The sequence below is a fragment of the Micropterus dolomieu genome, linkage group LG06 (genome assembly GCF_021292245.1).
Source record: "Micropterus dolomieu isolate WLL.071019.BEF.003 ecotype Adirondacks linkage group LG06, ASM2129224v1, whole genome shotgun sequence".
NCBI classification, from domain to species: domain Eukaryota; kingdom Metazoa; phylum Chordata; class Actinopteri; order Centrarchiformes; family Centrarchidae; genus Micropterus; species Micropterus dolomieu.
In genome coordinates this window covers 30,464,694-30,465,674 of record NC_060155.1, presented here as the reverse complement: position 1 = coordinate 30,465,674, position 981 = coordinate 30,464,694, and positions in this window count along the sequence as shown.

Here is a 981-nt window from a genome sequence, read left to right as displayed (position 1 = left end):
ACACACACCCCCCACACACACAGACACACACACACAGACACACACAGACACACACACACAGACACACACACCCCCCACACACACAGACTCACACACACACACAGACTCACACACACACACAGACAGACACACACACACAGACACACACACACACACACACACACACAGACACACACACACAGACACACACACACAGACACACACAGACCCAGACACACACAGACACACACACACAGACACAGACACACACACGCACACACCCCTCACACACAGACACACACACACAGACACACACACACACAGACACACACAGACACACACACACAGACACACACACACACAGACACACACACACACAGACACGCCCTCTGTATTATTACATCGCGCTGTCGTCATGCCGACCTGCAGACTGCTGCTCACAGTTACAGAACAACGTGTCCAGCTGTGAACATCCATGTTAGAGCTGCAGGACTGTTGCCTGTCAGCGCTGCTCACAGAGTCATTTCTGTATTTTTAAACCTGTTTCCACATGTTGGTGGTGAAACGACTCGCAGGTTCAGAGAGTTTAGAATCTGTGCAGCCGGAAGCTGAACCGGCCAGCGATCAAACTCAAGCTTTCCTCCCGTGTTGATATATCTGCAGCGTGTATGTCTGTTGTCATTTGTTCATTCCTCACGTTTCCTGTATGACTTTCTGCCACCAGTGTTGTTGTGCTGCTTTTACTTCCTGTCCCTGTGTTTCTCGGTACCTGCACTAATGTGTTCCACCTGTCTCGTGATCTCCACTGCCCGGTGCTATTTAAGTCCCACTACGTCTAATTGCCAGTTCATTGTTTCCCCTCTCCACAACAGAAGATTTGACCCACAACTCACCTTTGAAGCCCATATCAAAAACCTCTGCAAGACTTCTTTCTACCATCCCAGAAATATTGCAAAACTTCGTTCCACACTCACCTTAGCTGATGCTGAAAAACTGGTCCAC